Source organism: Setaria viridis, chromosome 6 (genome assembly GCF_005286985.2).
Source record: "Setaria viridis chromosome 6, Setaria_viridis_v4.0, whole genome shotgun sequence".
Taxonomy (NCBI): Eukaryota; Viridiplantae; Streptophyta; class Magnoliopsida; order Poales; family Poaceae; genus Setaria; species Setaria viridis.
In genome coordinates, this window is record NC_048268.2 from 23,445,766 (window position 1) to 23,454,709 (window position 8,944).

Below are 8,944 nucleotides of genomic sequence, written 5' to 3' on the forward strand. Positions count from 1 at the left end.
CGCGGCTTCGGAAGCCGCGAAGGAAGGTGTTTGGATAAGGAATTTCCTCATTGAGCTTGGTGTGTTCCTGAATGCGTCCAGCCCATTGAATCTCTACTGTGATAATAATGGGGCAATTGCGCAAGCAAAGGAGCCAAGGAACCACCAGAAGAACAAACACGTAATGCGGCGATTTCATCTCATTCGAGACTTCGTTAACCGGGGTGAGATCAAGATATGCAAAATACACACGGATCTGAACATTTCTGATCCGTTGACAAAACCACTCCCGCAGGCTAAGCATGATGCGCATGTAAGAGCTATGGGTATTAGGTACCTTCTAGATTGACTCTAGTGAAAGTGGGAGACTGTTGGAGGTATGCCCTAGAGGCAATCATAGAGATGATGATATTCCATTTGTATCCATGATTTGTATATTGTGTTCATTGAATATCCATTAAAGGCTACTTGAATTGATTTGCAATTATGTGAATTGTATCTGAAACTCTTTACTTGTATGGTTATTCTAAAGTTGTCCCTAGTCGGAGTTCATGTGAGGACACACATGAATATTAGACTAGCACATGTATTAGTTGATGACTATGTTTCACAAGTCATGGACATGGAGATGTTGAACTAATAATGTGGACACATGTGGAGACATGTGTTAGGACTGACCCAACACGAGAAGTAGTTCTCTCTTTAAACAACATATACGCCTTGTCCTTAGACCTGAGATTGTCGCATGTATTCTAGATGTGGATCGACCTACTTAGGGGCTATCAAACGCTACGTCGTAACAGGGTAGTTATAAAGGTAGCTTTCGGGTTTGTCAAGAAGCATGCTATGAGACATGGTCAATCAAGATGGGATTTGCCCCTCTCTGATTGAGAGTGATATCTCTGGGCCCCGCGAGTGATCGGATCCGAAAATGCATGGCCATGCTACGTACGGTTAAGAGTTAACCTACAAAGGGATTCCGAATCACAGGATCGAGAAAGAGCGGTCGGCTTGAAGCTAGACCAAATATCGTGAGGCAAAGGGAATAGCATGTATATTATGTTGCGATGGTTCGTCTGATATGATCTTCGTGTGCGTATAGGAGTTGGCACATCTTGCTAGAGGCCGCTACCGACTATTGGGCCGAGTAGGAGTACACGGGCCATGTCTATGCGTATCCGAACCCATAGGGTCACACACTTAAGGGGCTGGAAGCCCAATTCGGATCAGATCCGAGTTGGATTAGGTTTAGAAGTGCTAATGGGCCTCGGATCCAGAGGCCCGTCAGGAACCTCTATAAATAGAGGGGTGGGGGCGCCCTAGGGTTTACACCTTTTTGGCGAAACACACCTGCCGCGCCTCCCACGCCCTCGCCTGTTGCAATTCGCGGATCTAGCAGTCCGTCTTGCGACGCTTCCTCCCTGCACGTGTGGATACCTTGGAGGTGTTGCGCCTGCAGCACTTGGACGAGCCATCGACGAGCCGCCGACGAGCCACGACGAGCCGACGACGAGCCGCGGCACCGGAGGCGATCTTGCTGTGCACGTGGACGAGCTGCTGAGGAGCTGCTAGACGTGATCGACTACGTACGACTACGTGATCGTCTTCACTGCATCGACGCATATCTACATCTTCCGCACCAGTAGTGCGTCGAGTGGTAATCCCGTGATCCTTATACGGCAGTTCTTCCTGGTTATACGCGGTAGAAATTTTGATTTGCGCTAGTGTAGCCTACCTCGTATCCCAACATTTACTGGTCCCATACCCAGTAAGTGATCAGATGTTTATCACTTGATCAGCGGTTAAGACACGAATCGGGCCTTAACCAGATTAATCTAGCAGACAGAACTATATCACTAGCTTCTGTCCGTTGTCATATCCCAGACTATCTTTTATAAGCAACATGTATGACTTAATAGTTTTTCCTTAAGGTTGGTAAACCAATCATGTAAGCATGTAAGCATTTCTAGACTTGGGTAGTTTCTAAGATTTGAACAAGTGGCAAAGATGTCCTTAAAACAAGGCATAGTCATACACAAGAATAGGTTTCATTCAACTCCTAGACTTAGTGCATACAATAAATCAATAACCTATAACTAGTCACATGAAATAACGACTTCAAAATAGATGGGTATAAATGCACCGGGGCTTGCCTTGATCGTTAAAAAGATTAGTAGACGCCGACGGATTTGCTTCACAGGGAACAAACTCGAACACTTCGTCGGATTCCAAGGGTCCTTCTGAAAATTCCCAGTAATCTTCTTCCGGTGCTTCTGGATCTATGGCACATACATGCAGGGGTTAGAATGCAAACTTTTTGAATAACAGACTGTACAACTTTCCTTCATGATAAAGTTGCAAGCCAACAAGGACTATACGACTTATCATGATAAAGTTGCAAGCCAACACACAAAAATCTAAAAAGATTAACCTATACTTTTATTTTTCTTATTTAGCCCTTCTTATAGCTTTTCTTTTAATTTTAGAAAAAGTGGTAATTATTTTCTAACTTGAAAATCTAATCTCCTATGGTTTAAGAATTATTTGTGATTAATAAAGTATTATTCATTATTCATATTTTATACATTTTATAAATATTAAGTATTTATTTAATTACCTTAAAAGGAAGGCATTAAATAAATACCCAAATTTTTTTATTATTTTCCTAGGGTGTAAAAATTTTAATGCATAAAGGAAAATAAAACAAGCCTAACAAAATTGGTTTCACTAATTTTGGACATTTCTACAAATTTCTGTGATTAAAATGGTGTAAAACGAATTTAAACGAATTATTTTGCTAAAGAAATCTAATTTTTCCCGAAATTCCCCCGGAAAAACTTTTCTTACTCACCCACGCTCTACCCTCTCTCACGAATAACTGGTCCCCACGGCGCGGACCCCACCTTCCTATTCCTTTCTACCCGCCGGCTTTTCTCTCCCCCGACGGGCCCCACGGGCCGATTTCTTTTTCCTTTCTTCCTCTGCGGCCCAGCTCCGACCCAACGGCCCATCTTCTTTTTCTTCTTTTCCCCGCGACACCGGCCGGCTTCCACTGGGCCTTCGGCCCTTTTCTTTTTCCATAAACGCGCACGCGCCGCTGGGCCTTCAAGTCGCGGCCCAACAACCGACCGCGCGTTGCCTCCTGGGCTCCCGACGCGCCGGCCTGCCACCGACCGCGCGAGCTGCTACTGGGCCTCCCTCGCGCCGGGGTCCAGCGACCGCTCGCGTTGCCTCGGCCTGCTTTCCCCTCTCCTCCTCTGACGCGCGGGCCCGAGCGCCCGGACTCTTCTTCCTCCTCCCGCCAAAACGCGCCCGCGATAGGGGGCGGCGCGGCTCGCCGGCCGGCGCCCTCCCGGCGGCGGGTCTAGGCGACGACACCAACCCTAGACCTACACGACCCCGTGCACGGCGACAGCTCCCCAGGAGATGGCCGGAGCCATCCCCTCCACGGCGATGGGCGGCGACTCCCTCGGCCGGCAGTGGTTATTCGCGACAACAGCTTAACCGACTCAAACGACTACTTCTACTCCATCCTGGGACCCTAAAGACTCGACTACAACTACACAAGAAGGAAGAAAAGTAGCGCAAGGTGGTTCTCACCGAGAGCGGGCGGCGCGACGGCGGCGGACAGAAGCGGCGGCGAGCACGGCTATCCCGGCAAGGATGTGGGACAACGACTGGCTCAGGGTGTAGCTGGGGTGTCTGTGGAGGAGTGGGCGAGAGGAATCGACGGGAGCTACTGGGAGGTGGTAGAATTTTGCTTGGCGGCGATACTGATCAGAGGAGAGCGGGCGGCGGTAAAAAGGGATGGCAGTGAAACGGTGGCGCGGGAACAGTAAACATTCAAGCGTTTAACCCCTCGCATGGACGACACCGTGGCCTACCCGTAGGCTTGCGTGGTGAGGAGGTGGCCTAGCTAGTTGCCCTGGCGGTCGACCGACGACGGCGGCGGCGACACGTCTGGGTGCTCTGTCACCGCTCTTCTGGCGCCCGTCATCTTCAGAAGCGACCGACGGTTGATCCTCAATCCAACGGCCTCCCGTGCTTTAACAGAAGCTGGAGATAAACTCAAGACCTCCATCTTTTATTTTGGCGTCGGCTTGAGATAAACACCGAATCACTAGAATTTTGGAAAAGTGGCTCGAGCTGGTTCTGAATTCGACTGAATTGTAAATGTTGTTCGTCAGTTCGACAGTGATATTGACCTTAATTTGGGAACCAATTTAAGGACTTAAATCTTGTTTTGTTAATCCAACTTCCTCCTAAACATGTCCTCCTATGTCCCAATGTTCCATTTTGCTCATGAACAAGTACCTTTCTTGATCCACATTGCTCTGAATTTGAATTCAAAGTCGATGCCTAGCTGCTGTTCAGACTTAGGCATTTTTCAGAGTTTCAGACAATTGTGATTTTGTGCTGACTTTGAGCTCGAGGTTGACTTCCTTCCTTTTACTGTTCCTGGCCAACAACACATGATTATTGTAGTCCAAAGTCTATATTTCAGCATGGTATAGTTGTTCTGGTGCACTTGGTTGAAAAATTTTCCAGAATTGAATTTTGAAAATAGACTCTGTGACTGCTTTCCTGAATTCCTATTTTCGGACGGTGAACAGTAAACTGAGTTCTTCTTTTCTTTCTTTGATTCTTCTGAAGATTTTGGCACTAGCTTAGCTCCAAATTTTTGATCCTTTAGTCCTACACACCCTTACACTTGTAATCCACATTTTTGGCAAATTTTTCTGAATTTCAAATTTGAAATTCAATTTTCGGTCAAAATTTGGCCGAATTTGGAATTGTTGCCAATTTCCTTTCTTTTTCTTTTGGATTTCTTTCCAAATTTTCATGGTCATTGTAATACTTCAAATGGTACTTATTACACCATGACCTGACCTTTGATGGCTTTTGCCGATTCGTATCGTAGATGAAAGTCCGATAAAGCCAAAATCCACTTTCCGATCAGCCCTTTCAAAATCGGCAATGAAAGCATGTATTTCACTACGTCGTCCTTGCATACGACTATGCATTCTGCTGATAATAAGTAGTGCCTGAGTTTGGTGCATGAGAAGTAAAGACATAGGCATAGCCGTTCTACTGGGGGATATCTTGTTTCGGTGTCGAAAAGTCTTCTGCTAACATAATATATCACCCGTTCCTTTCATTCAAACTCCTGGATTAACGCCGACCCGATAGCTCGCTCAGGCCGATAAATATAGCTTGAATGGCTTACCAGTTTGTGGTGGGACCAACACGGGTGGCGAAGCCAAGTACTGCTTGATGTCTTCTAGTGCCTTGCGTTGCTCTTCTCCCCATAGGAATTCTTGGTCGGGTTTTAATTTCAATAACGGTGTGAAAGCTTGGATACGACCGGACAGGTTGGATATGAATCTTCTGATGAAATTGACCTTGCCAATCAAGGACTGCAACTCAGTTTTATTCTGCAGGGCCACGACTTTATTGATAGCCGCTATAGTCTTCCGGTTGATCTCTATCCCACACTCATGAACCATGAAACCCAAGAATTGTCCGGCGGATACGCCGAAAGCACATTTGTTCGGATTCATTTTTAACCCATGCCTTCTCGTGCATTCCAACATTTGCCGCAAATCGGCTAGATGTTCCTGGTGTCCTTTTGATTTGACCACGACGTCGTCGATGTAAATTTCTACCAGTACGCCGATAAGTTTGTGAAATATGTAATTCATGACTCGTTGATACGTAGCGCCGGCGTTCTTCAAACCAAAAGTGATTACCACCCATTCGAACAATCCAAGGTGACCTGGGCACCTGAAAGCTGTTTTCGATATGTCCTCTTCGGCCATTAGTATTTGATTGTATCCGGCGTTTCCATCCATGAAACTGATGACTTTGTGCCCTGCGGCGGCGTCTATTAACACATCGACCGTCGGCATCGGGTATCCGTCCATTGGCGTGGCCTGATTAAGGTTTGCTGAAGTCAATGCACACGCGTAGCTTTTCGTTCTTCTTGTATACGGGCACGATGTTGGAGATCCACTCGGCATAACGGCATTGCCGAATAAATTTTGCTTCAATCAGCCTTGTGATTTTGGCCTTTATATCAGGTAAGATTTTAGGATTACATCGTCGCACGGGCTGCTGATAAGGCCGATATCCCGGCCTTATGGGCAGCCGGTGTTCGACAATGGACCGGTCTAATCCGGGCATTTCATGGTATTCCCAAGCGAAGCAACCTTTAAACTCTTTCAATAAATCTGTCAATTTACATTTGTATTCCGGATCCAAATTAGCACTAATGTATGTCGGCCTTGGCTTGGTCCCATCGCCTAAATCTATCATCTCTAATGAATCGGCCGATGTAAACCCGTGCCCTAGCTTCCCATCTTCCCGGACGAACTGATCCATTTAATCTGAATCTTCGGAGCCGACTGATCGGATCGGCTGTAGACCAAAATCGGACACCTTTAGGAAATCCGTGTCCCAAATTCTCCCGGATATGCACTTGATGTTTGTGCAGCTCCATTGCTGTGCATCGGCCGCTGCGACGCTGTACGCGGAATCGGCGGTGACCACTTCGATGTTATCGCCGACCCATTGTACGAGGCATTGGTGCATTGTAGACGGGATGCAACAATTTGCATGTATCCAATCTCGGCCGAGTAGCACATTGTAGGACCCTTTGCCATTGATAATAAAGAAAGTGGTGGGAAGAGTCTTACTGCCGATGGTGAGGTCGACGCAAAGCGTGCCACGGGCGGGAGACACGTTGCCTTCGAAGTCTTTGAGCATCATGTTCATCTTGGTCAGATCATCGTCACTTTTTCCTAGCTTCCGGAACATGGCGTACGGCATGATGTTGACTGCAGCTCCTCCATCTACTAGTAGTCTGGTGACGGGTCGGTCGTCGACATGTCCTTTGAGGAACAACGCCTTGAGGTGCTGCCTTTTTTCGTCCTCGGGTTTCTCGAAGGTGGCTGTCATTGGCTCCAAAGCCAATTGCGGCATCTGTTCTTCTATTGCTGACATGTTATGTCGGTCAGCAGGAGTCATGAATTCCATCGGCAGAATGAAAACCATGCTGACATCGGCTGCCGATCCCTAGTTGTCATCGCCTTCCCTGTCGTTTCTTCTAGGGCGCCACACCCGAGGCTTGTCATTTTTCTTGTTCATCACCTGTTGTTGCTCCTCTTCCTGTTGTTCCCATTGGTGGAGATGCTGGATTCTTCATTTTTGTGATTTGGTCAATCCGTCAGGGCACCACCTGGGGTTTACTGGTGTTGGCGCTAGAAATTAGCCGATTGAATTTCTAGCGTCGGACACACGACCCGGGAGAATCTTCTTAACTCCTGTTCGGGTGATCGCCCTGGTGCGGTTCGCGCGGCGTGCCAGCCAATCTGACCTATTGATTGGCAAGGAAGAAACGTGTCAGATCCCGGAGGTTGCGATCGGCTAAGGTTCCGATCTCGAGGAAGCTTATCAGCGAATCGGCCGATTTGCTGTATTAAAGAAATCGGCTATAATACAGCCGATTACTAGGTAACGTTGGTGAAGAAAACTGCTAGAGTAAACTAAACAACGCTACAGTAGCAATACTAGGAACAGATCTTAATTGGCTATGCAAAAAGTGGTAGATTAAGCAACAAGATGTGAGTAAGCCGAAAGTTTTAATTCCAAGCTGGATAACTGGTGATAAAACTAGAACAACAGGTAAAACCTAGAATTCAAGTGAATATCAATAACTGATGAATAAATCTAAACGAAACGACAGCGATGCACCCGAAGTTAAAGCTTAGATACTACTCGATAAACGGAACTTACAGAATCGGCCGGAGATCAAGTTGATGCAACCCCGCCAACTCGCACGAACTCGTGAAAGTAAGAAAAGTATTGGCGAAGTCACCTGCTTGAAAAGTAAAGTGCAAGGAAATAGTAGGTTGTTGTATTGATTTGATAATTCTTTACAGATCTATGAAAGCGGCTATTTATAGCCTATTACAAACAATCTCTTAACCGACTAGGACTCTATCTCTAATTTTAAACGAAAACGAATATTTACAAGTATGACTCGCATCGGAGTTGATTGCTATGTTCTGTGGGCCGACCACTTTTATCCTCGTAAGCCACTCTAAGCCCATATTGGCCCAACTATTCCAGCCTCTCGATCGGCCGATTTCCATCAACTCCCTTCGCCGAAACATTGCAGCACCAATTGGCCGATCTCCAACTGTAGCATCAATCGGCCGATTCCCAATCGTGACCTCCGTGCCTCGCCGCATCAGCTGATTCTTACCCTTCTTGACGCCGATTCCATACGTGTCAAAATCTAGCGTCAACACATGCCCCCCAGTTTCAGAACAAAACATAATCTTTACTTCGAAATTCCTTTCAACTTCCCTTCCGAAACAAATGCGTTGAAAATACCCTTCCGTTTCGCGGTCTTCTGCCTGATGATTGCAACCTTTTCGAAATGGGCGCCCACGACAACCACTCCTCCCAAAAAAATCGAACCGACAGCGCGGTAAAAATCCCGCTTTTACCCCTTCTCAGACCATCCTTAAATATCAGCACGTCCCGTACTCCTTTTCACAAGCTCACGTCTTCCTTCTTTGGCGCACTGATCTCCTCCTTCCTCCGGCGTCTTCCTAGCTTCCAATCTTTCCCTCCGACATCTTCTTCCATCTACATTCCATCCCACTTCCCCAATGGCGACACCCTCAGGCACTTCACCAACATCCGAAGCCCCGGATACGGCTCCACCAGCGGCGGCTCCAGCGGCAATGGTGGCGGCTCCATCGGCAGGAGCGGGAGCTCCATCGGCGGGAGCGGGAGCCTCGACGGAGGTTCCACCAACAGCTTCAGCACCCGTAGCTTCGCCGGCGATCCCGTCAACCACGATGAGCTTCATACCGGAGGTTTTTACCGAAACTTCTCTTTCTTTAATACCAATGCATTTACCTTAGATCCGTTCTTACTTCCGCCCCCTTTTTTC